Source organism: Erpetoichthys calabaricus, chromosome 13 (assembly GCF_900747795.2).
Source record: "Erpetoichthys calabaricus chromosome 13, fErpCal1.3, whole genome shotgun sequence".
NCBI lineage: Eukaryota > Metazoa > Chordata > Cladistia > Polypteriformes > Polypteridae > Erpetoichthys > Erpetoichthys calabaricus.
The window spans coordinates 11,081,526-11,109,389 of NC_041406.2; the positions used below are offsets into that span (position 1 = coordinate 11,081,526).

At 40.3% G+C, this 27,864-nt stretch overlaps 1 protein-coding gene across 1 annotated transcript in view; it reads left to right on the forward strand.

Annotated features, from left to right (window-relative positions):
• The first annotated feature begins 656 nt into the window (after window positions 1-656).
• LOC114663977 (C-C chemokine receptor type 4-like) overlaps window positions 657-27,864 on the forward strand; it is a 41,708-nt gene continuing 14,500 nt past the window's right edge. Inside the window, exon 1 of the mRNA XM_028817953.2 lies at window positions 657-723. The gene's annotated coding sequence lies outside the window, so the exon portion shown is untranslated. The remainder of the gene's footprint in view (window positions 724-27,864) is intronic.

The window sequence follows — 27,864 nt, forward strand, 5'->3', positions numbered from 1 at the left end:
TTGTTAGACATGTTGTTTAAATAGACAGAAAACTACAGTTAAATAAAAAATAAAACAAACCAAACAATCTCCTGTCTTTGCATGCAAAAGTATCAATGCTTATTTTAGAAACATTCCAGGAAAACTTAGCTGATAAGACATAATTTTCATAGTAACTCATCCATAGCCCGAAACAGAGGGTGCTGTGAAAAGAGAAAAGTCGAGGAGGGCTTCGTAGGAGGGAGTGAGTCAACGAAATGGCTGAGCACTCGAGCTCGGGAAGCCCCTGAGCTTTATCTCTGCCATCATGCAGGAGCGTTAAAGGAGCCTTCATCTCTGTAGTCAGGTGTCATATACTGATTGCTATCTGAAATAAAAGCATAAAGAGATATATGCTGTATATATATATATATATATTTTTTTTTTTTATTTTACAGCTCATCCAAATTGCTTCCTTTATATAAAGTGATGTTACCAAAACATTCAGTATTTTGTTTACACTTGCTTTGTTAAGTTTGTCTCTTAAAATATTTTGATAGATACCACATTTTTTGTACAATTTTTTTACACTGTAAGTGCATGCACTGCAATGCTATTTTGATTTTTTTTAAGAAACAGGAAGCTATTTGATGTGCTTTTATATGTCTTATCACAGCCATGCTTTTCATATGGAAACCATCTGCAGGCAGCGCCGGTCGGTGTGTGACAGCCAGAACATTATCCTGATTGACACATAAGCTTAAGGTGGGCCATTTCTTTTTAATAACTCAGAACAAAAAGGACACCAGAGTCTGACAAGAAAGTCTTTCAAAAATGGAATATTGTGCCATATCCAAATAACAGCCTTAAGGCCGATATAACTCTGAATAGCAGCATTGTTAGCGGAATATTGAATTTTTTTCTTATAATTGTATTCTTTTAGAAATTAAAAAAAACACTTGATGTTTGTTTCCTGATAATCTGGATGTGCTTTTATGTTTTATGAATTAAGAATTGTGGCAGAAAAAAAGACACATTGAGAGAGATATGAAACACACTATATGAAAGATAAGATATGCATTTATATTTTACGAAGTAAGAATTACCTAGACATTTATAATTGGGCTATGTGGCAGAAAAAAAAGATTGAAAGAGAGATATGACAGGCACTGTACGATAGACAGGATATGACCTTTATGTTTTTTGAGGTAAGAAATTTGAAAGGCACTATATGATAGATAGATAGATAGATAGATAGATAGATAGATAGATAGATAGATAGAGCACTATGATCCATGAATATAACCACCTTACCTTAAATGTTTAATTAATGTACTTACACTATATAACAGATAGATAGACAAATGTACATATATTAAATGCATTAAATAAATAAGCATAGAGGCAGACAGATCTGAACAGCAATAAATAATATAAATATGAATGCAATAATAAACAAGATTTGCATTATATCAGTGTATTTTGCTTTCACTTTACTCATGCTAACTATGGAGTATTTTTTTCAATAGTATAAAATAGACAGATAGATAGCAGTTTATATGTCCCCAGTGGGAAATTTGGCTTTTTACAGAAGCTCAATAAACAAATAAATAGATAAATAAATGTTGTTGTATGATAAGAAACAACAAATACACATCAGAATGATTAAAAAGAAAGAAAACAAGAAGGATAAACTTCTGACATGGCTAAAAGATAAAAAAAGAGAAGTCGCAGTTTTAGTGAGACGTTACCTAGACGAATCGCTTTTGGGATAAAGGACCCCCAAAATAAAAAATAAATAAATAAATACATAAATAAATAAATAAATAAATAAAGTGTATATTCTGTTTTCATTTTACTGTTTCCCAGACAGAGATTGTGTCTACACTTTAATGCTTTCATGTTCATGAACGGACACATCTTATGTATGCTTATTAAACACTCAAGTTAAAGTATTGCTTAGCATAACTTACCACAATTAGTACCTATAATACTTGTCCTTGCTATGCTGATAAAACAAAATGAATTTGCAAAGTCTTTTTAGCTGAATTAATTGTATGGTACTAAAATAAACTTTTTGACAGAGTAAGGTTTTCTGTGCATATTTTATTTTTCTCCAAATCTTAATCTTTTATACATACATAGACAGAAAGGGCACTTATCTACCTGTCTATTATAGGAAAGGCGCTATGTAATACATACACAGATAAATAGATAATATAGGAAAGATACCATATAATAAATTGATATGTAGGAAAATCACTATCTATCGAGTGTACAAGGTAGACAGATAGATAGATAGATAGATAGATAGATAGATAGATAGATAGATAGATAGATAGATAGATAGATGTACTGCCTTAACAGTTCTTTTTCTCATTTATTTTAACAAATTGATGCCAACTAACTAATATATGAAAATAGCTTAGGTGTCTAAGGAATCGACTAATTTAACTCGGTGCCACCTCCTAATAATGAAAAGCAAGTCTCATGTGGAATGATCAGTGTTTGGTAAATGCCTCCCCATTTTTCTAACGAACTAAAAATATATAGACTATAAATGAAATGTATTATTATTATTATTATTTCTTAAATTCCACTTGGGAAATTCCCCGTCCAACTAGCGCCCTGTACTTAAATGCTTTCGTGTTTGTGAAGGGGCACATACTGGGCATTTCTGCCCGATCTCGCTGTGGCAGGCGCCATCCCTTCAAACAACACCCCGACTCAATTACTTTAAGAGAATGGATGGACGAATTTCACGTTGTTATCAAGCATATGACAAGGACCAACGTCAACCTCTCGTCCAAACGCCAGATGAAAGTGTCATTCTAGAACTAGCCGGAGTAAGCCACTCGTTAATGGAACACGCAGACTGTTTACATAAAAGCTCTTTACTTTTCTTCCTTTTTTAACATTCTGACTCGTATGAAGTCATCAAATTTCATGCTTCGCTTTTTTGAGCGTCGCCTTCATGCCTTAAAGTTCAAACCACTGCCTAAACATCTCAATTTGACATCTAGTAATATTTGTTACCCAACACGGCATCATCTCTGTTTCAGTCATTTTGCAAATCATCTGCTCTTTGTTAATCTCATTTTCGAAGAATTCAGTCATTTTCAAACTTCCGACTTTACAATGCAGAAGGTGTTAGTTGTGGTTTTAATATGTAAGATTTTCTTGGAAAATAATAAAATAAAAAGTTCCTTCCACGCCTGTCCGTTTTCGCTGTAATGGATGCGCATGCGCGGCCTCACGTAGGAGCGCTGGGCACGATGGACCAGCATAGCAAGTGTGTTTGGCGTCTGAAACACTTTGTGGGGGTGTTGGTTTGGGGGTTATGGGTTGTATGGTGCGATAAAGTTCGAAACTTGACATGATATTTAGTGAGCAGTTTGAAGCGGTTTACTGGGTTGAGCGGTTCCACTGCTTGACAAAGAAGTACTTAATTCTGGAATGGGCTCTATGCGTATTTGCATTGGTATTTTGGGCTTTGAAAAGATAAAATGTGGACAAAACAGAAATATTTAATATATAGTTGCTTATCTGAAAGGATACAACGGAACCATAAAAAACGAACGTAGTTTGAGTTATCGTAGGCAGCGAGTGCTTATTTATGGGACCTATCACGGATCTAAGATTCTTTTGGGAATTTTCGTCTGGATGGTTTTTTTTGGAACCAAAACGGTTCCCCAGGCGCGGCTACAATATTTAATAGAAAGTCACTTGTGCAACGGTTCTGAGGAAGTCTGGCAGCGGCCTCGCATTCAGCGCGCTGTCTTCCGTTTCTCTTTCTTTGAAAATGCGTTACAAATGTCTTCATGTTAAAGGTTAGGGTCAAAGGACAGATAAACGTTTGACCGGGGGAGATGGCGTAGGCACGTGTCGTTCATTTCAATACATTCATCACACCCGCCTGGGGTCTTAAGGGAGGCAGAATTCAAACTCGCACCCACTTCCGCACTTAATTATTACAATGCGGCTAAGACTTTTAATTATTACAACATTTGAAATATGTTTCTATTCCTCTTATCTTTCAGTTGAAGAACAGGCAGCTGAAGTGAGTTGCGCAGGGTCACACGGTGTCAGTACCAGGACTTGAACACAAAACCACAGAGTTTTAAGTCTAGAGCAGTAACCACTACACCACACTGCCTGCCTAATCAAACGTTGGAGTCGTAAACCCTGGAGAAGGCAGGAGCTGTGATACAGTACACAAAGTTTTGAATTGCATGTTACTTAACTTGTTACAACGTGTTGAGCCTTCACTCCGTGAACAGAAAAATAAACTGAACTGATGCGGCACCGCGAGACACTGCGCCACCGTACCGTCCTAAATTCGACGACTGAGTCGCAAATGGAATCTTCCACACTATGATAACAGGTGAATTTATAACGTTTGTAAATGTAATTTGCCTGGGGACCTAATGCCGTTACAGTGCACTGAGCCTGCACGGTGTAAAGGGCGCTATACAAAATTACGCTAAACTAAAATGATGCGGCAGCGCGAGGTGCGCACTAAACATTTTTGAACATTTGAACGGGCTGGCCGGAAATCTTATTGGTATTCATCACTCCTAAACGAAAATTCATACGATTCTGAAATGTAATGGAAGGGTGAACAATAAACGAGACCCGTTCCGATCTAAATCCGAGTGGAGTGCCCTTTGACAGAATTCCGTGTTGGTGGTCTTCGGTTTTCCAATAACTGACCGAACCCCTGCCCGGCAACGTTGTGAACACATCCGTCCGTTTTTATACTTGGCGCTCCACGATAGGCTTAACACTTTCCAAACACTGTCCAAAAGGCAAGGTCAGGTAGCGTCAATATCCGATGAGGCGACGAGTGGGCACCATTATTACATTCAGCCGGATACGCTTCCATATTCAATGTGCAATATGTGCAGCCACTGACATAAGATTAAAAATGTTGAGCGTTCTGAACTTGTCAGAAGTTCTGCTCAGAACTCATTTCATTACTACATGCAATAAAAAATGCATTCCAATAGATGGTGCCCTGCAAACATTATTGCTGAATACATCCAAGAGAGAGAAACTGGAAAGAAATCCGCTAATCCTCCTTAATAAAAGGAGTATTTATGTATTTGCGTGTCCGTCCTGTTGCCAAGTCTCTCTTATATGCCATTTAGCATAAGATAAAAGCTGTCCTAACGTTTGCGATGCATGCAACATCTGTTGGAATGACAAATGCAATGCATTGTGTTACTGTAAATGTTTGTAATGCACCACCTGACAAAAGCAATACATTTTATTACTACATACATTACAAAAAACATTCCAAGAGATGGTTCCCTGCAAACGTTAATGCCGAGTACATCCAACAGAGAGTAACTGCTGGAGGGACAGAAATCAGCTTATCCTCCTTAATAAGAGGACACATGTCTGTGTATTTGTATGTCCCTCTGGTTGCTATGTCTCTGTTATATACCATTTAGTATGGGGTAAAAACAGTGCTAAATTTTGCAGTGCACCATCTGCTGCAATGAGAAATGCTCTGCAATTTATTGCTTCAAATGTTTGTAGTGCACCATCTGCTGGAATGACAAATGCAATGCACTGTATTAGTACAATGCAATGAGCAATGTGCCACCTGTTGTAATGAGAAACACAATACATTTTATTACTACATGCATTACAAAAAAACATTTCAATAGATGGCGCTCTGCAAACGTTAACGCTGAATACGTCCAACAGAGAGTAACTGCCAGACAGACAGAAATCAGCTTATCCAACCTTAAAGAACAAATGCCTGTGTGATTGTCTGCGTTATTTGTGTGCCCCTGTGTCTCTAATATATGACATTTATTATGAGCTAAAAGCAGTGCTAAACTTTGCAGTGCACCATCTGTTGGAATGAGAAATTCTCTGCATTTTATTGCTTCAAATGTTTGTAGTGCACCATCTGCTGGAATGGCAAATGCAATGCATTGTCCAACCATCCATTATCCAACCCGCTATATCCTAACTACAGGGTCACGGGGGTCTGCTGGAGCCGATCCCAGCCAACACAGGGCACAAGGCAGGAAACAAATGTTGGGCAGGGCGCCAGCCCACCGCAGGACACACACACACACACACACACACCAACCACACACTAGGGACAATTTAGGATTGGCAATGCACCTAACCTGCATGTCTTAGGACTGTGGGAGGAAACCAGAGCACCTCGAGGAAACCCACGCAGACAAGGGGAGAACATGCAAACTCCACGCAGGGAGGACCCGGGAAGCAAACCCGGTCCGGGTCTCCTAACTGCAAAGCTTTTATCCATCCATCCATTATCCAACCCGCTGAATTCGAACACAGGGTCACGGGGGTCTGCTGGAGCTTTTATTACTACATGTATTACAAAAAATCATTTCAATAGATGGTTCTCTGTAAACATTAACGCTGAATACGTCCAATAGAGAGCAACTGCCAGACAGACAGAAATCAGCTGATCCACCTTAATTAAAGAGCAAATGCCTGTGTGACTGTCTGTGTATTTGTGTGCCCCTGTGGTTGCTATGTCTCTGATATATGACATTTATTATGAGGTTAAAGAAGTGGTAATGTTTGCAAAGCACCATCTGCTGGAATGCAAAATGCAATGAATTTTATTGCTTCAAATGTTTATGATGCACCATATGTTGGAATGATAAATGCAATGCATTGTATTATTATATGCATTACAAAATATACTCCAATAGATGGTCCTCTACAAATGTTAACGCTGAATACGTCCAACAGAGAGTAACTGCAGAAATCGACTAACTGACCTTAATAAAAGGACAAGTGTTTGTGTGATGTGTGGCTGCAGCAGTGTCTCCCATAATGTTTAGTACACAGACACATTTTCCTTGACTTATTCCTTTGCTCCACAGTTTAAAATTACAAGTTAAACAATTCAGATATAAAAAAAGCGCAGAAAGGTTTTTGCATATATTTTGGTCTCACCATGTAGAAATGGCAACACTTTTTATACAGACACTCTTATAAAAATTCCAAAATGCCCTGGCATCAATAATTCTCTACTAAAAAAAAATCTCAGAAGTGCCCTGGCATCAACAATTCTTTGGTAAGATCACTAAAATTCCAGTTTTATCAATTTTATCAATAAATGCCTTTCATCATTCATATAGTATATTTGGGTTGGTTGGTGGTGCACTTAAATCACTAAGCCTGTGGCTCCTTACACCTCTGCCACCCACACACCCCTTAATCTTGATGTAAGGATGTGCTAGCTTCTATTTTTGCCATCAAAGTTTGGTCCCCTGAGGCGGATGGCTTATTATCATTGCTGCTCATCTGTAAATCAAAAGGTCCTTCCTGCTTGATTGGAGGTTGTCGCAATAACGAGACATCACACAGATAAAGGTTTGGGGCAGCCACCCGTATAATGAGGTATCCTGGCTGCAAAGTCGTAAATGCAAAATAAAGAGCACTGATGTGCTTACAACAGAGTCCACAACAAGACTGACACATAGAGGAAACGGTTAGACTTTTAAAGGGGAAGACAGGAAGTGAGGTCATATGGGTCTGGCTCAGGATCATCTGCCATTGGTTCAAGTCCGGAGGTGACATCACAGGGGCTGGAGCCGGTAAGGTCTTCTTCCATTGGCTCGGTCCCAGAAGTGACGTCATGAGAGCCAGGTGAGATCTCCCGGGAATGGTCTACAGGCAAGGGAAAAAAAGAATCAGTGCACTCTGCCACATCCCGGCATGCCTCAGAACTGCCTTCCCTCGAGCCCTTTAGCTGCCTCCCATGCGCACGTGTGTGACAAGGTCTACATTTGATGAATTAAAAATTAGATAAAGTGTAAAAGAATCCTCCCTCTGATCACAGGCCTTTTAAATATGCTTCTGACTTCTATCCTGGCAGCATCAAGTGCAAGGCAAAGACACTTGGGGTCCTTGCAAGTCGAGGCCAGGATGGGGTGCCAGGCCTTACAGGTTCAGTTTGGAATCACCAGTTAAGCTAATCTGTATGTTTTTGAAGAAGTGATTGGGAAATTAGAGCACCTGGAGGAAGACCCTAAGAGAATGTGCAGACTCCACGTGGGCAGCAGCCAAGTACAGGAGTCAAACCCAGAATGTTGGATCTGTGAGGCAGCAGTGATAACCACTTGGCCATCATGTCACCCACTGTGTGACGAGACCAGTCCAGCCTGGTTTTGATGTGGACCCCCTAGTACTTGTACCGGTGCACCACTTCCATATCCACTCCCTGAATAGTGACTGAACTTAGATAGATAGATAGATAGATAGATAGATAGATAGATAGATAGATAGATAGATAGATAGATAGATAGATAGATAGATAGATAGATAGATAGATAGATAGACAGATAGATAGATAGATAGATAGATAGATAGATAGATAGATAGATAGATAGATAGATAGATAGATAGATAGATACTTTATTAATCCCAAGGGGAAATTCACATACTCCAGCAGCAGCATACTGATAAAGAACAATATTAAATTAAAGAGTGATAACAATGCCGATAACAATGCAGGTATACAGACAGACAATAACTTTGTATAATTTTAATGTAGAAGCTCTTTGGTGCGGCAAAAGTCAATAAGCACTTCTTTGCTTTTGCTGAAGTTAAGTTGCAGAGAATTCTTTCTGCATCAAGAAACAAAGTTCTCCACCTGACTCCTCTCCTCTGTCTCATCCCTGTTATCAAAGGATTGCTTTTAATTTTAGTATTAATAATTTCCCATAGACATGACGTCTAGTCAGACAGCAAGTCTTGGTCTCTGAATGTATCAAATTGTAGGACTAGGGGACTGATTACATAGGTTTCTTGCAACTTTCATCATGGTTAACAATTTCCCAAGTACCATGATGTCACCTCATTTAGGCAGACAGTGGAGCATGATGGAGTAGGCAGCAGTCTGGGTGTTCTGCTAAAAAAAGCAGGTGGATTGAAAAGAGACCAGGAGAAGAAACATGAGTGAAAAACCAGCTTGTTCCATAAATGTCAGTTATCAGTCATTTTCCAACCCGCTATATCCTAACACAGGGTCACAGGGGTCTGCTGGAGTCAATCCCAGCCAGCATAAAGTGCAAGGAAGGAACAAACCCCGGGCAGGGCGCCAGCCCACCACAGGGCACACACACCAAGCACACACTAGGGCCAATTTAGGATCACCAATGCACCTAACCTGCATGTCTTTGGACTGTGGGAGGAAACCCACGCAGACACAGGGAGAACATGCAAACTCCACGCAGGGAGGAACCGGGAAGTGAACCTAGGTCTTCTTACTGCGAGGCAGCAGCGCTACCACTGCACCACCCGTTCCATAAATGTGACGCCTAGTAAATCAACCGCTAAACCAAAAACAAAACCCCAAATTGTAGTCATTAAGAAAATCTAGAAGTTTTTATACCGTAAATCAGAAACAAAATACCCTTGCTAATATGAAAATTACAAGGCCTTCAGAAAGTATTCAGACGCCTTCACTTTTTGTTATGTTCCAGCCCTGTGCTAAAATCACTTAAATTCATGTTTTCCTTCAGCAAGTAGAATCAATACCCCAGAATGACAAAGAAAAAACAGGATTTTGGGAATTGTTTGCATATGTATTAAAAATTAAAAACTAAAATATCCCATGGACACAAGGATTTGCTTTGCTTTGGCTCAGATGCATCCCTTTCTACGCAGTAGACAGCAGGATTTTAGGGACTCACAAAACTTGACTTGATTCTATTTTGGAAGAATTATGTGGATAAGCCTGGCGAGCTTTGTTGGGCTGAATGGCTCGTACTCGTCTAGAGTGATCTATTCATCCATCCATCCATCATCCAACCTGCTATATCCTAACTACAGGGTCACGGTGGTCTGCTGGAGCCAATTCCAGCCAACACAGGGTGCAAGGCAGGAACAAACCCAGGCAGGGTGCCAACCCACTGCAGGGTACACACACACCAAGCACACAACCACGGACAATTTAGGATTGGCAATGCACCTAACCTGCATGTCTTTGGACTGTGGGAGGAAACCCACGCAGACCAGGGGAGAACATGCAAACTCCACACAGGTAGGACCCGAAGTGAACCTGGGAGAGTGATCTAACAATTCTAATAATAATCTTGAGCTCCAGAGAACCTGTGTGGAGATGGGGAAACTTCCAGAAGGAAAACCATTAGTGCAACATGGTAGAGTGGGCAGACGTTACATGAACACCCACTTGGAGTTTGCAAAAAGGCATCTGAAAGACTCTCAGACTATGGGAGACAAGAGTATCTGGACTGATTGAACCAAGATGGAACTGTCTGACCTCAGTTCTAAGCATTTTATTTTGTAAATGTTAACATTTTGACCGCTGTTTGTGGGTCCTTTTAATCGCTACCAATTTGAGTGCCCTCATTAGCACCACATCCCAGATTTATAGGGTTATGGCTTCAGGGTCACGACCAACAGGTAATCGGTGTGACAGGATAAGAGGCTGGCTGGGGGCTCCATTAATTATCTGATCTGTAGGTAGAACCTCTTAAAAAAATTATTTGCTTTTGAGCTTCTCGCGAGTTTCGTTCAATTTGACTTCTTTGCTTGTGTGGACCACCGGGGCACGTACAGCCACCCTAACCCGACACAGACAGGCAGAGACACGAGTTCCAGCACACGGCACACTTTATTCTCATGGTGGAGTAGTTTTTCTTTGTTCCCACAGCACAGTACAACAAAGCACTATACAGTCCGTTCTCCTTCCTTCCTTCCCTTCCAATTCATGATCTTTCCGCCTCCACTCCTCCCTCACAAGCGTCATCCTTCTTCCTCCCGACTCTGGCTCCTCGAATGGAGTGAGGCGGCTCCTTTTATTCTACTCCTGGGAGTGCTCCAGGTGGCTCATTAGAATTACCAGGTGTGGTGGAAGTCCATGACAGGGCTCTGCAGCTCAACCCTGGCGGCCCCCACGGAACCCAACAAAGCTACACCAAACTCCAAGTCTCGGCGTGCCCTGCAGGAATCTGTGGTGCCACAGCCGCCCAGGAGGGCTGCCCTCTAGCGTCCTGGGGAAGGTATTGCCTTGCTGATGCTCTCTCCCCTAGTCCTTCCATATAGTTGGCGTCCCAGCCAGGTAATGGCCTTGGCCGCCTATTACGCCAGTTTTTTTTTTCTCAACACTGATTCTTTTCTATCGTTAGGATTTGGTAGCTAAGTTTATTTTTATTTATTTATTTTTAAGCACCACTTCTGGTTAGCTCAGTAAAAATTCACCTGTCTGTTCCTCAACAGCACAGCTTCACAGAAGGCTGCTGGCAGGGATCCACCTAGCTCTCACTAACTTGTGACATATCAATGTCCTTGTGAACCAGCAATTTCACATTTGGACTTAACTTGCTTATAAACACTTTCTGCCACTGGTGGTCGCCCCATTGCTTTATGCTCCCTTCTTCTTATTGCTTTACTGCAAAAACAACTTTTGCAATTGAATAATAATGTTTAGATTTGAAGGTCCTTAAAGTTCTGCTCTCCTCCACATCATTTGCTTATTTATCCCATGCTTTTGTGGTTCTTTGTGTGAAGAAAACTAACCCTAACCATAACCCTAACCCTTTCTTACATTTGTGTGAAACCTGCCTTTAACAAGTTTTCAACCGCTTCCTCATGGAAGAATTTATCGTAAAGTAACAACTGGGATCCATCCATCCATTATCCAAACTGCTATATTCTAACTACAGGGTCACGGGGGTCTGCTGGAGCCATGCCCAGCCAACACAGGGCCCAAGGCTGGAAACAAACTCCGGGCAGGGCACCAGCACAACTGGGATATACTGTACTAATTCCTTCACAATTAAAATATATATATAAAAAAATACTTTTTAAAAACCACGCTTATATTAAGTTAAAAAGTGTACTAAAAAGTAAAAAATAAGTCTCTCATACACCACTCGTAAAATAAAAGGTGGGTGCTTTTACTAAGATTTTAAGAAGTGTCTTTTGAATGTTGATTGATGAAAAGCAAAGCGCCCACGCTTGTATTTTACGAGTGATGTGTGAGAGATTTATTTTTTACTTTTTAGTACACTTTTTAACTTAATATAACTGTGTTTTTTAAAAAGTATTTTTTTATATATATATTATTTTCAACTTTTTTAGTCTTGGGTTTGTTTTAGTATAATTTTGTAACTCTTCCTTTAATATTTCTATCCGTTACTAGCGCCATCTATTGGTGAAATCTTTAACTATTCTTCATATGAAAATTTCATTTTTTAATTAACATGGATTAATTGATCAACTACTGAAACTGATTTGTCACTGGAAGTGAGTAAGTGTGCAAAATTTCAAGTCATTTGGACAATAGGAAGTGGGTTAAATATCGATTAGAAGATTTGTACCAGAGAATAAGCAGGTGAAGTTAAAAGAAGCGTGGTAATAATAATAATTAAAAAAAAAATCAATCGTACCCCCTCTTAATCAAGTCCTTCTGTCTCTCCACACAGCTCAGACATCTTAGTGCCCTATGCAGTCTGTTTGCTCTGCTCTGTGCTTTCTCTAACATTGCTAGGTTTTTTTTTGGAATATGGAGACCAAAACCACATGCAGGTGGAGTTCCGCTGATCATGGTGTTGGAGAGTAGTGACATGTTGAATGCTGTTTAGCACATGCAAGTAAGAATGTCACTGTTCTCTGTACATGTGACAGTACTGACCCTATAAACTAGTGTGTTAAACAGCTTCTTGATTTGTACTCTGCACTTCAGAGAACTACATAACTTACCATCTTAGTCTTCTTCATCACTGCTGTTCACTGGGTGGATGTAGATAACGAGGAGTCCACAATGACTCCCAGGCCCTTCTCATAAGATGTACTTTCAAGCTACAAGCTGTACTATCTCAAACGCAGAGACAGTATTGTATTACTGTATTTAAAAGATGAGGGCTAGAAAATGGGACGTAATCTAAGATACACGCAGAGATCAAAACCAAACGTCAAGAAACCAAAAAACAAAACCTGAAAATCATTGTCAAAAACCGGAAGTGGTCTCCCCTCGACTTTCTCGTATACTCAGATATGGGGATGGATATTTGAGGAGTAAACCGCAAGGCAATGATTATATTTTTACATGATGTACATTAAAGATCCATCAATGACAAATTAAATCAAGTTCATAATATTTTGAACAATTATTATAAAAGTAAAGCTGAATAAATCTCACTCTTCAGCTGCATGAATAAAAGGTCAAGTACCACTTCCGGTTAGCGGAAATAGCCCAAAAGTTGAAAGAAATCTGCGTTTTGTACCTAATACTTGTATAATAATAATAATTCATTACATTTATATAGCGCTTTTCTCAGTACTCAAAGCACTATCCACACAGGGAGGAACCGGGAAGCGAACTCACAATCTTCTTACTGCAAAGCAGCAGCACTACCACTGCGCCACCTGTGAGGACAAAATATGTATGCAAAATTTGATTTACTGAAGTGAAAGCGCACTCAAGTTATCATCTTTATACACACACACACACAGACAGACACAATTCCAAACATTGTATTTTCAAAAGGTCTAAGATGCCGAGATTTATTAAAATCTCGAAATCAAATTTTTGGATGATAACAATTCTTTCCCTATCTCTCTCTATATGTAAAATCCAACGTCTGTCTGTCTGTATGTCTGTCCACATTTCACGCGAGAACTACTTAAAGGATTTACATCGGGTTTTATTCTATATTTTGCTTGAACATTATAGTTGATTTTGTGACTTCTCTCATCGCACTAAGAATCAGTTCGCTTGCGGCAGTGATTTATTCACACTAATCTGAGACAGAGGTTGCCGGCCGAGGGGAGGGGGAATTGTGACGTCAAGAGTGGGGAGCCGGGTGGGGCCCCCCTCACTGTCCTGTTTCACTACTACGCGGGAGACGGCTAGTATATATATAAAAAAAGTCCAACGGTTGTCTGTATGTCTGTCTGCTTTTCACGAGAGAACTACTTCATGGATTTAGATCCTTCTTGCTCAGTTAGTCAGTATGGTCAGAAGGCCAACTCTAGGAAGAGTCCCGGTGGTTCCAAACTTCTTCCATTTCCTAATTCCTGAACCCACCGTGCTCCTGGGAGCGCTCAAGGCTTTAGAAATGGTTTTATCCCCTTGCCCTGAGCTTTGCCTCAGCACAATTTGATTGGTGGGGGTCTACAGAGAGTACCTTGGACTTCATGGCTGGATTTTTTTCCCTGACTTGCTGTGTGAATTTTGGGACCTTCTAAACACTGGTGCACATGTGCCTTTGCTAAATGATATCCAATCAATTTCTATATTTATGAATTTTTGTATTTTGTAGTACTCATCACCCCCATCTCAGCTTAAGTGGCTGCAGCAAGTTCACAGATAAATGCAATTTTAAACTTTACTAATTGCTAATTAAATGACGATTACACATAAAGACAAAGATTTGTTTAAACAGACAGGAAACTAGATAGTCTGAAACGGATTAACATAACAGAAGCCCAGCACTGACTGCCCATTAACACCACTGAGCTGAGGCCAATTGACAATGGAGGAACAGTAGTCAGCAGCATCAATAGGAAAAATAAACTTCTGGGTGGTCCCAACTCAGTTAGAACAGACAAAGTCGGACACAGTCACATTTCTGGAGACCCTGGTCAAATGAACGCCACCCATAAACTGGTCATTCTACAGCAGTGCTGTCTAATTATATGACAGAACCCGATGAACACACCTGACTCCACTACTCAGATCTTCAGGGGTGCTGTCCTAGGTCTCTGGTGAGATTTCACAAACACACAGAATGGCGGTGCTGCCTTGAGCAGAGGAGTGGGGGCTTAACCTGTGTTACTGTGGCCATCTCACAACAAGTTTTTAAAAAAACAGAAGACATTCTTGGTAGTTTATTTGTGCTTATTCTAACCTCATATTGTGTTTTCACAAGCATGTTAATACTTACTGCCCAGATCACTAGATTATTAAATCATTTTACTGGGTGGCCTAAAACTTTTGCACATACATAGTATTATTGGTGGCAGCAGTGCCCATGGTAGGACTCTTTGCCAAACTGCATTTGTTGCACTTTAACCTTTTGATTCTGTTTTGGTACAGTATGCTACAACCAAGGCGGCAAACAAGCTTAACATGGCACCAGCGCCAGGCCCTGATAATTAGGGAGGGTTAATGTCAAAACCATTTATGACATAAAAGGTTGGGGAAACACATCAAACCCACACAGAAGTGGAAAAAGATGAACACAAAGAAAAAGAAGAAGAAGCTGACTTAATGGCCACTTAAACTTTTGTCACCCCAGCCCTGGCTCTGGCACTCTCTCAGTTTCACAGTTCAGTTATGGCAGCAAGCACAAACATCCTGTTTCTCACTTTGGCTTCAAAAAATAGAGACTTGTCAACAGAAAACAAAAATACAGAGCATAAATGAGCAATGTGATTGTAGATAAACACACATTTTATAAAGGTCAAATTCATTTTTCTTGAATTTTGTAATTTTTGTTGATTGGCACCCTGGCATTCAAACCGATAAAGTTAAACTAAAGCTCAGAGGACCTTTGACATGGCAAGACACCTCGTATTAAGCCTTCGTTCTTTATCTGAGACAAGTCTAATGGGGGTTTTCTCTACCTAACATTGACCTTAACATTTGGTCAAATACTCTTAGGCCCTGCTTACTGAAATTAAATACGTGTTGTGGCGGACCCGGTCGGGACACCCCTTCTACATATGTTCTGGGGGGGAGCAATCATGGACTGCTCAATACCTACCCGGGACGCTGGATGGTGCCTCAGTTTCCCGCAGGGCTCCATGGGAGATGGAGTTCTCCACAGCCTTGTTGGGATCTGGGGTGGCCGCCAGGGGACACTGCATGGGTCCCTGAGCCCGGCTGGACGAGTCTTCAGCCCCACCCGGAAGTGCAACCGGAAATTGGTGATCAAGTCTTTGTTGTGTTTTTACATGTGCCTCCATGTGAGTCTGTGCCAGGTCGTGTGCAATATAGCTCCTTACTACAGTGTAAAATATATTTTTACTAATATATTACTTTCTATAAGATTATATTCACAATATGCTATAAAACATCTGAAGAAAACAAGTGTTACAGTCGTATTGCAGTATACTGAAATATATAGTAAAACATGTCAATTATTGCAGTTTTTGCATATTGTAGTATATCTTGCAAAATATAAAAATATATTTCCTAATATCTCTCTATTATAAAAAAAAATCCTGGCAGGGAGACCAGGGAGACGAGATGTGATCTTCTCGGAACACAATTTGATGTCCCACGAGAGACACTTTAATGTCACGCGAGACATGGCAGTGAGACAGAAGGACAGCTGCTATACAGGCTTTTAAATTATCGACGCGCAGAGCGACAAGCAGAACACACATCTTGGCAGAAGCAGCACAAAGCCAGTAGCTGATCCTTCCGCATCTCCTTAGCATGATGCCCCCCTTCACAACACAAGCGGGAGAGACGCGAAGTGGCAGGAGTCTAGCGTGCATCTGGGGGGGGGGGGGGGGTAGAGGGGGTTAAGTGAAGTGATCGAGACCAGATCATCTCGGAGAAGACACTTTGACGACACGCGAGACTAGACATTACAATCTTAGGAAGCAAAACCCGTGAGACAGTGACTTTTGCACGTCACGCCCTACTTACAAACAATTTAAAACAAGTTCACGGACATCTAACCAAGCAGTTGTTGGAATGCTTTTGGTAGACACACTTCATGTGCTCCCAGCTCTTAAAACAACGACAAACAGAACACGCAGCTCGCCAGCAGCAGCAAGACAGCAGGTGATCCGACTGTATCTCCTTAGCGTGAGTTCAGTGCCTCCCTTCAAAACGCGAGCACCTTGCGAGAAAGAGATTTAACCATGCCCAGGGCAGGAAATAAAGGACAAATATTGTTTTTACAAAAGTTTTAAAGTAAAAGTGAAAATAATGCACATGTAACGATTCCCATGAAAATAACAATTTCTTTAACTTGTATATTCGGTAAAGCAAACCCGGGGGTGGGCAAGCAAAGCGATCAGGGGACGTAGCCCCCTAGTATTTTAAAATACTAAGAATAATACGCTGAAATGCATACTAAAATGCACGTAAGATGCATTTTGGAAAACTATTAGAATGTACTTTTTTAATATCCTGTAAATTCTGTTTATAATATGCCGAACAATACAACATTAAACCCACTTGCCTAATATATTGTATGTCCCCATCATGCCACCAAAACAGCTCTGACCCATCGAGGCATGGAATCCACAAGACCACTGAAGGTGCCCTGCGGTATGTGTACCAGGATGGTACAGCAAATCATTTAAGTTCTGTAAGTTGCAAGGTGGGGCCTCCGTAGATCAGACTTGTTTGTCCACCATATCCCACAGATGCTCGATCAGATTGACATCTGAGGAATTTTGGAGGCCAAGTCAACACCTTGAACCCTTTGTCATGTTCCTCAAACCCTTCCAGAACAATTTTCGCTGTGTAGCTAGGCACATTATACTGCTGACTGAGGCACCTGCCATCAGGGAATGTCATTGCCATGCTGATGTACATTGTCTGCAACAATCTTTAGGTAGGTGGTACGTGTCAAAGTAACATCCATGTGAATGCCAGGATCTAAGGTTTTCTGGCAGAACATCGCCCAAACCATCACACTGCTTCTGTCGGCTTGCCATCTCTTCCAAAGGTAAACGACACACACGGACGACATGATCTAAAAGAAAATGTTATTTGTCAGACCAGGACACCTTCTTCCATTGCTTCAAGGTTGAATTCTGATGCTCTTGTGCCCATTATAGGTGGACAGGGCTAGCATGGGCTCTCTGACCGGTCTGCAGCTACCTGCAAGCTGTGATGCACTGTGTGTTCTGACAGCCATTGTAGTCATTTCCTGCCTTGTGCATTTCAATGACTTTGTTTCTCACATCAGAAAGTGCTTCTTTGTCTTAATTTTTTTCTAAGGCTTTGGCCTTACAATGGGGGCTTTTTATATCCAGAGAGATATAAAGAACTCACAAATCATGGATTATTTGGACGTTGGAAATGTATTGTTACAGCATATGAAAATACTTTCCAAAATACTTGAATTCACATTGAAAATACTGAATGGATAAATATGCGTATAAATCTTTTGTCATGTTTGCGTGCCACTGTATTTCATAATGATACTTTCTGTATTGATGGACAGTCCATTAGTTGTACAATGTACTTTTAAATATACTGTAAATTCTATTTATAATATAATAAAATGTATATCCCCCTCATTTCACCAAAACAGTTCTGTATTTTATAATGAGATTTTCTGTAATGGTGGACAGTCCATTTCTTGTACAATGTACTTTAAATATACTGTAAATTCTATTTATAATATACCATGCAATACAATATTAAACCCACCTGCCTAATATATTGTATGTCCCCCTCATGCCACCAAAACAGCTCTGTATTTCATGATGAGACTTTCTCCATTGGAGGATAGACCATTTCTTGTACAATGTACTTTTAAAAATACTGTAAATTCTATTGATAATATAATATAATGTATGTCCCCCTCATGTCACCAAAACAGCTCTGCATTTCATAATGAGATTTTCTGTATTGGTGGACAGTCCATTTCTTTCCAATCCTGGTCTCTCTTAGGCACCCTGGGTGTTATCTATGACAACTCAGGACTCTGCACATTCCAGGCCCAAAGATCCAGGAGCCTCGTTTATAAAGCTTGTATTTAAGGCAGCAGTAACATGTTGAACATATTCATGCTTGTTGTTAGGTCACCAAATAATGATTCTTTGCATGCGTCTAATTTAGAGACGAGAACATCTATCTCTCCCTACAGCAGCGTTTCTCAACCTTTAAGTATTTGCGACCCATGTTTTCATAACAGTTTTAATCACGTCCCCCTAACGTTTTTTTGAAAGGAGCCCACTAATACCAATTTGTTCTTTTTTAATTAATGATATATCATAGATGCATATTTTATTATACCTACTTAACTTTTATCGACATTTATCTAACTCTATATTTATTTTTCTAGTATCAGAATGTAGTTTAAGTTAATTTGTTTTGGTTTCAATAGATGTATTTGTCATATTTTCAATTCTTCTTTTCACATCTTCGCGCCTCCCTTTTGTTACTTCGCGCCCCCCTAGGGGGGCCCGCCCCACAGTTTGAGAACCACTGCCCTACAGGATGCATCATGTGACTGCACTACCAACCAATGAAGGTTTGCAGCGTTGTAACTGCATATGTATGAAGTTGGTTAGCACGGTTCATATAAGGCTGTTTCAGGGTGGAGCCAGGCGAAGTTTGAGTTGCATTCACGTATGGACATTTACATGATAAGTGTGATATATAAAGTGTAAATTGCATAGAAATGTGCGCATGCCAGGTTTTAAGTATTTTAAATATTGTATCGTTGTCCGCATATTGAAACTGGAAAAATTTTACACTGGATGCCCTTCCTGACGGAACCCTCCCCATACTCTGTTGCTGGGTTTTAGTTAACCATAACCCTAATTTTAAATATGTCGTGTTTTATTTATGTGTGCCCAAACCATACGAAAACTGAATGTATCGCCTTGTTGGTTAGTTAATGGCTTCCAGCACAGCAGGCATGATGGAGTGAAGTTTGGCTGAGATATCCCTGAAATGTTGGCCAGCTCCCTGAGAAGTGACAACAGGTAGTGTAAACTACTGAAAAATAAAACAAAAAAGGTCTTCATACGCAACATTGGACCTCCTAAAAGGGAACTAAAATACAGTCTGTGGATCATATTCTTTAATATATTTGTCACCTCAACGTTTATTATAATAACTTCTTGGTGAAATGAATTATTACATAAGTCATCATTTACCTCTGCGGTGGGTTGGCAACCTGCCCGGGATTGGTTCCTGCCTTGTGCCGTGTTTTGGCTGGGATTGGCTCCAGCAGACCCCCGTGACCCTGTGTTCGGATTCAGTGGGTTGGATAATGGATGGATGGATGGATCATTTACCTGATTTGGCTGCATTTCCCTACTTGATCAGGGGGTGTCATCATTTCCCAGTTTCTCAGAAGTGTTGTGTACAGATGGATCGGAGTTGCCGTAAATATACATTTGTTCTCCTGTCAAGTTTTCTTTAATAAATCCCGATGTTTGCACATTTCAACGCTCTTTTTGTGCATACGAAAGCTTTATAAATGAGGACCCTGCTCCTTTAATTATTGTTATTAATTCACACTGTGGGTTATGTAATTCACACTGTGAATTTCCCATTGGGATTAATAAAGTATCTATCTATCTATCTATCTATCTATCTATCTATCTATCTATCTATCTATCTATCTATCTATCTATCTATCTATCTATCTATCTCTCTATATATTATATGAATGGGCGATTATTCTTTTGTGGGATGAATAAAGCAGTTAATGCAAACTAAATACAAAATAAATAAATAAACCCTGCAGACAATGAGCAGACAAACAGATATTCTGATACCTCTCTTTCTTAGGTTCAAATTCATGTGCTTGCTGTTATGATTTGCTTTCATTTTTACTGCAGTTTGCTTGTGGATTTTTCCATTTTGATTATGGAGTTTTGAATATTACTTCATTCAACTCTGTTGTTTCTGTAATTTATTTGGTTTTTATATCTAGAACTTACAGTATATTTTTGTTCCATCTATCTGACACTATTAGTTTTTTCAAATGAGATGCAGAGATGTTGTTTATGGATTATTATGGTAATTAATGATAGATACGTGCCATTTTGCGTCACAGATGCAAACAATACAGCAGTCAGGCCATTTAAATTACAGATCAACGGAGATTACGGATAAACAAACAATTCTATGGTGATGAGTCTTACATTGTTTAGATCCCTGGCTCTCATTGTTTTAACTACAACTTTTGGTTCTGATTTTCGTCTTACAAAGAAGATGGGATAGACTCCCAGTTTCAGAATTATGCTTGGCTTTTTACCGACGCCTTACAATTTTCATGGTGTCTCTGCTTAAGCATCCAAACACCTACAATACAATGAAGTTCTTACTTGCACATTTCTCACTAAGTGTTAAAACATCAATGTGTCGAAGGGTCATTGTGAGCACTTGAACTGACCAGAAGATGGTAACTTAAGGTGAAAATCATAGTCACTAAAATGAGAGATGAGTTAAAGCCAGAAAGGTGACCCAAACCAAGGGTTAAAAACAGGAACAGAAACAAAGACAAAAAAAAGAGTTCAAAAACCAAAAACGATACCTGACACTTAGCCTACTTGAAAAAAAAGAAACTAACTGATACTAAGAAAATGTTTTCTTTATCTAACTGTGGGATAATTCACAATGGAACTAACAAAATGTTTTCTTTATCTAACTGTGGGATAATTCACAATGGAGTATTTGTACTTCAGTTCTGGTGACATCACGGAAACAGCGACCGTAGCCATGTGATGCAATACTGGCACTGATACAGCACAATGTCGCACCCACCACATGACAAACCAACTCAGGATCCCAGATTATAACCCTCAGCACCACACAAGTTCAGTTGGAATGGACCAGTGTGAGGTTTTTAATGGTGGCTGGAGTGCCAATTCTGCCACCAACCCCCAGGTTTTCCCTGCAAGTTGGAAGGCCTACATGCAGGGCTGGATGCAGATTAACGTCATCCCCAGGACGGAGCGATTACAGATTAAGGGCCTTGATCAAGGGCCTAATGGAGTAGAGCAGGGGTCTCCAACCTTTTTTCCCCTGAAAGCTACTTTTACAAAATGAAAAAATGTTTTCTAACGTTTATTCTCATAGCTTATTTCAATCCAAACAAACTGAATTAGCCTGTTTTGCCTGAACATTTACAAAATGTTGTTGTCCACAACTCACATTTTGCATTAAAACATCATAGAAAATATTTAGTTCACCTGCAAGTGCATTTTGTACGTCTGTATGCATTTTCTAGTGTATCTCACACTATTGAATTAAAACATGAATGCTGTCAAAACAAAACAATGCAATTCCAAATCCACAGATATAACTTATTCCTTTGTCATTTTGTCACATGTCACTGTTTCACTTTATTCACAGGACCAGTTGCATGTGTGATGTGTTTTTTAGTTAATCAGACTGCATGGAGTCAACAAGAGAGGCAGGTGTCTGGTGGAGTGGAGCCCCTCAGGTTCACTCTGATGGAGTCCTTTAAATGTTCGTCTATCAGTCTTGTTGTGAACTTTGATTTCATGACATTCATGTCCAACTCACAGAGGTACGGAGACCCAAACAAAGCAGACATTTTCAGAGCTACTTGGTGAAGATTCTTATAGTTATCTGGCTCTACTAAGCTCCAGAAATGTTGAAAATGCTGTTGAGACTTTAACTGCACGTTTACTAATATATAATAAATAAAATCCAATGTCTGTCTGTCCGTCTGTCTGTCCGCTTTTCACGAGAGAACTACTTAACGGATTTAGATCGGTTTCTTTCTATAATTTGCTTGAACATTCCAGTTGAATTTGTCACTTCTCTCATTTCGCTATGTATCAGAGATTGCTTGCCATACCGATTTATTTGCGAATCCGAGAAACACGCAATGGGCCGAAGGGGGACAGGTCCTTCCTCACTCACTCGCCAGCTTTGGTGTGTGATCCTTAACTCCGCTTAGCTAGCGAATGAGAGAACAATTGAATTCAACTTTGTTTGATATTTAAAATAAAGTGTTACTTAGGTCTTGATGAGTTTGAATCCGGATATTCTCTTAAGTGTATACCACATTGAAAAGAGAGATTGCAATTCAGATTGTGGATCATGACTTTGTGTTAAAAGGATCGTGATATGATTTTTTGGAAAGATCGCCCACCCCTAATTTGACTAATCAAGTTTTCAAATTTATGTAGGATTCATTAACCCTTTGGCAAGTTACTTGGAAAGGAGTTACGAGCGACGTGTTGGGAGACCCCTGGAGTAGAGTCACTTTTGCCATTTACAGGATTCGAATCAACAACCTTCCAATTGCCAGTGCAAATCCTTAGCCTCAGAGCCACCACTGCGCCCCAGAAAGAATGAAATGAAATGAAAATAAAAATGAAGTCAAAACAAGTCCTCACAGAGAAACCTGCATAAGTGAATTCTGCTTTAACATGAGGAATGCTAAATATGAATCAACTAGTAGTTGGTGCTCTACAGACAAATGCCAACTATGAGTTATCTTGTAAACTGTCTCTGGGGTTACAGTGCTAAATATGAGCAAATTCATGGGTACGGAGGATAGTGGGCAATTGAAATCAGAATGAAAAATCAGATTAGTGTCACAGAACAGAATATCCATCCATTATCCAACCCGCTATATCCTAACTACAGGGTAACAAGGGTCTGTTGGAGCCAATCCCAGCCAACACTGGGCTCAAGGCAGGAAACAAACCCATGGCAGGGCACCAGCCCACCGCAGGAAACACCCAGAGGAAACCCACACAGACACGGGGAGAACATGCAAACTCCACGCAGGGATGACCCAGGGAGCGAACCCAGGTCTCCTAACTGCAAGGCAGCAGCGCTACCCACTGCGCCACCGTGCCGCCCGTGAACAGAATATTTCATGTTTAATCTGTTTTTTTTTTGCTGTTAGCCATATTTTAAATAACATTTCTCTCGATTATAAAAAAAAAAATCTTACGAGACTTGATCTTTGGAAGAGAGATCTTCTGAAGAGAAACAGAGAGACTTTCACATCCCGCAAGACGGACAAGTAACGTCATACTTACAACCTTTGAAAGTCTCACAAAAATGAGAGTAAAGATCGCATCAGCACAAACAAATGGAAAATATTACTCGGTGAAATAACGGAACGGCAAAACGAGATTGCATAGTGTTTGAGGATGTCTGGGGGACAGGAAGGTGCTGTACAGGTTTTTAAAAGATCGCAGCACCGCACGAAGTGCAGATCACGCGACACGGCAGAGGCAGCAAGCCAGCAGCTGATCGAGCAAACAGGAGGTTTTAACAACACTGTATTTCTTTCCTATTGTACTGTATCACCATTTAAGAGGGGTTTTCGGAGGGATGGCCGCGTCTCCTTGGGGTGCATTCAGCCCCCCTCTTTTCAATGGCCCGTAGTGCTTGGGGGTGGAGGGGTTGGCGAGCGAAGCCCCCTAGTCTTTTACATAAAAATTATTTATTTATGTAGAACCACAATCACCTGGATTTCTCTCAGTGATTAACATCTCACCACTACGAAGACAAACTGTGACATTCAGTTTCAATGAATTGTGCAGCTCTGACTTGCAGACACAGGTGTGTTACCTCACAGCAGGGGTGCACCAAGAATTTTCGGTTCTGTGTGCCAACTACAAGGTAACTCAAATAAATTTCTTTTAGAGAAAATCCATTTTTTAATTAGTATATTACAATTAGTACATTAAAATACATTTAATTAGTATATAAAAATAACACCCTGATAATACATTGGTGTCCAGAATAAACTTACAAATTTTTTTTTACTGTGAAATTTAAAAAATTACTCCAATTACACGTGTAAAAACAGTTTAATGTCACACAATCCCTAGTGACAATAGTACAATCTTCTTCTTCTTTCAGCTGCTCCCATTAGGGATTGCCACAGCGGATCATCTGTCCGCATATGGATTTGGCAAAATTTTACACCGGATGCCCTTCCTGATATAACCCTCCCCATTTATCTCGGCTTGGGACCAGCACAAAGAAACACATTGGTTTATATGAGTGGTGAAATCCAGGTGTTTTACAAAGTACTGTGTAAAAGCTTTGAATACTTGTGTCAATGGGATATTCCAGCTTTTTATCTACTATACAATAAAACACTAAGCTCTGTGTGTGTGTGTGTGTGCCCTCCAGTCCCTATGAGCAATCTGATTGGTCAGTTTGTCTTTGGTGTGATTGGTCAGTTTGGTTTTGGTGGTGTGATTGAGAGTGCGAGAGTGAGACACACAAAAAGGAGTGAAGGTATAGGAGGCATGCTGAGAGTCATCATCAAAACTGAGAAGTATAAGTGGACCAGAGACAAGCAGGGATGCCTCGAAAATAATGACACAGACTGAGACATGGGACTTATAGGAACGTGTTTGAGAGAAACACACTGGTTAAGAGAGGTTCAGACACATGAGTATACCGTACAAAGTGCTTTTATTCACTCAGCAAACAGAGTGTCCACAGCAAAGTATATTGCAGATCTACAATAAATTAATAAATAATCAAATTAAAAAGCAGCATTCCTGGAGCTTAAAATTCAGTAAACAAATAATCCAAAAAACAGGTTGAAATCAAAGGTTAAAACACAGACAGATTCCATCCATAAAAAAGAATCGTAAGCCTGGGTGCAACCATCTAAAATGACATCTTCTCCGCTTTCCCTCTACGGTCTGCTCAGCAAGGGGAGACGTCCTCTGGCAAGTGCAGTCAACTGTTAACTGGCTCGTGTCGCTCGTGTCCCTGCCACTAACCCTCAGCAGCTGCAGGGACCCCACAAGCCCTGCTTGCTTCTCCCGCTATTGTCTCTCAGCATCCGTGAGATCTCTCAAAGCGGTTAGTGGAGTACTCCCTAGGCATGAGCCTACCCTGTCAAGCACCATCCGCTTGTTCCACCAGGGACATTGTCACTGCTTGCCTCCTCTGTACAGCACCGGCTCTGTCACAATCCATACTCCGTTTTCTCTTCCTTTCCTTTTAATCTCCTGATCTGTCTTTCCTTTTTTCTTTCTTTTTTTTTCTTCTTCCTCACTATGTCTCCCCAGGTGTTTTTTACCCCAATGTGATTGGAGACACCTCAATTATGATCTCAAGAGTACAATGAGGGAACCTGCTGAATTGACCACATCTGCATGTGAATGTGCGATCAGCCAATTTCCTCATAAACACCATGGGGCCCGCTTGGCCAGGCTAGCATGCGCATCTACACAATCCAAGCCTTAGCGCACTGCATGTAACTAAAAAGTCGCACACAACAACAATATTTATTTCTAGAGCACATTTTCATACAAATGATGTCACTCAAAGTTCTTTACAGGATGAAGAAAGAGAAGCCACACAGCCACAGACCCCTAACACACATCACCACACAGGCCCCACATATTGTGTTTTTGTTTTATAGTATTTTGTTAATTTTCAGGACTCCAGTCTGTGCTTTGTTTGAATCATGTGGTTCTGAAAGACCTCATTTTTAAAATTGTTTTCAAAAGTAAATTTTAAAAATCATCCATGTGAAAAGAAATGTTAGACTCTGGACTGAATGCAGAGTGCACCAGTGGCGTAGCGTGGGTGTCAGCCGCCCGGGGCAGAGGAAAATTCCGTCGCCCCCTTATTTAGGTATGGTTCAAATTTTTACAAGATATTATTATTATTTATTGTGAAATTTTGCCGCCCCCACTATGCTACGCCACTGGAGTGCACACATACAAAGAAACTGCTGTGTGAGGTTCCTGCGCTGCTGAAAAGCCAATATGGAAAAGCTTAGCAGACCAATGTGCAATGTTTCTTTCGTCCACTAGATGGCATGACAGTTCCAAAAAACATATTTGATTCATTTTGTGTTGATTTCTGCTCCTGTCCATCCATCCATTCCTTTTCAGACAAACAAGGCTAACCACTGCATGGAAAATCAAGAAGGGGCAAAGCCCTTTTTCATGACACTTGGAGCTGGAACATGTCATGTTTTACATAAACTAGCTACAGTACCTGTCAAGGACAGCTAATAGAATAATTTAAAAATATTTGCAATCTCTTGCCTTCATATATACTTTTAGCAACTTTCTTCTGTATTCAAGTGTGTCTGATCCTTTCTTCACCAATGCTCCCTCTCTCATGCATGTTCCTGTTAAGCCCGTTTCTTAGACACTGTCATTATTTATGTCTTTATTTTATGATTTAGGGTAGCAAATTAGTGCTGCTGCTTTTCAGATCCAAAATCCCGAGCTCAAATTTAACTCCTCGCTGTCGTCCGTGTGGAGTTTGCATGTTCTGCCACTGACATTCACGTTAGACCGGTGGGTGAATGTGCGGTGGCCCTAAAGCGGATGTGTGAATGAATGGGCCCCATAACAGACTTTTGTTATGTCTAGGGTTGGTTTCTCCTTTTCAACAATTGTTGTGACAATTCAGGGTTGCTGTAGGCCTGAATTAAATTGTTTTAATTCAGTTTTTCTTCTGAGTCACACCTGAATGATAAGTGAGTGAACGTGTCTGGGTAGCTCAGTGCTGTGAGGCCTCATAGGCTTGAAAAGACATCGGCATACTTCCCAGCCAGGGCACTGCCAGTGTGGAATCTGCACCATCTCATTATAACTGGTTACTTGAAGACGTACAGTGGTTGTAAAAAGTATTCACCCCCCCCCCCCCCCCCCCCCCCCCTTAGACGTTTGAACGTTTTATTGTTATACAACGCTAAACCATAGTGGATTTAATTTTGTCACTGACAAACAGAAAAACTCTCGTTAATTTCAAAGTGAAAACAGATCTCTGCAAAGTGGTCGAAATTAATCACAAACTAGGGGGCTTTGCCTCCTGCTCGCTTCGCTCGCCAACCCCATTCTGCTGCTTGCATATGGGGATGCGGATGTACAATTTACTATTTTACCTTACAGCAAGTAATTAACCGTATTAAAAAATAGTAAAACTTAATAATTTGAAAGTATATTATGTATCATGTTGCGTGAGAGTTATTCGTTGCGTAATACGATTTCATTCTGTTTGGCTTTGAAATTAACACGCAAATACTTTTTAAACTTACTCTTTTACTGTAAAACACAGGTATCTGACTCTGGTCCTCGAGGGCCGCAGTGGCTGCAGGTTTTCATTCTAATCATCTTCTTCATTAGTGAGCCATTTTTACTGCTAATTAACTTCTTTTGCTTTAGTTTGAATTAACTTGACTCAGGCCCCTTAATTGTCTCTTTTTCCTTAATTAGTAGCCAAACAATAATGAG